This window comes from Carlito syrichta, unplaced genomic scaffold, assembly GCF_000164805.1.
Source record: "Carlito syrichta isolate Samal-C Ts95f unplaced genomic scaffold, Tarsius_syrichta-2.0.1 Scaffold314790, whole genome shotgun sequence".
NCBI classification, from domain to species: Eukaryota; Metazoa; Chordata; class Mammalia; order Primates; family Tarsiidae; genus Carlito; species Carlito syrichta.
In genome coordinates this window covers 97,154-97,416 of record NW_007258886.1, presented here as the reverse complement: position 1 = coordinate 97,416, position 263 = coordinate 97,154, and positions in this window count along the sequence as shown.

Below are 263 nucleotides of genomic sequence, written 5' to 3'. Positions count from 1 at the left end.
GTGTTCTCTTTATTCGCAGTGACTGAGCATCTACAGCAAATGGGTGGTTTCTTGGTTACAGCTATATTTATGTCTCAATTTCCTATCTATATTTATACTTACATCTATATTTATCTCGAGACTCTCAATGTATAACCTGCTAGCGATAGCTGTGTATCTCCCGTGAGGTAGTTTTTCTACTGAACTTTTCCCTCCTCCCTTGTTTCAGTCAATTCGTTACAAACACCGTGCTTGCTTTTTTTTTTTTTTTTTGAGTTGGAGTC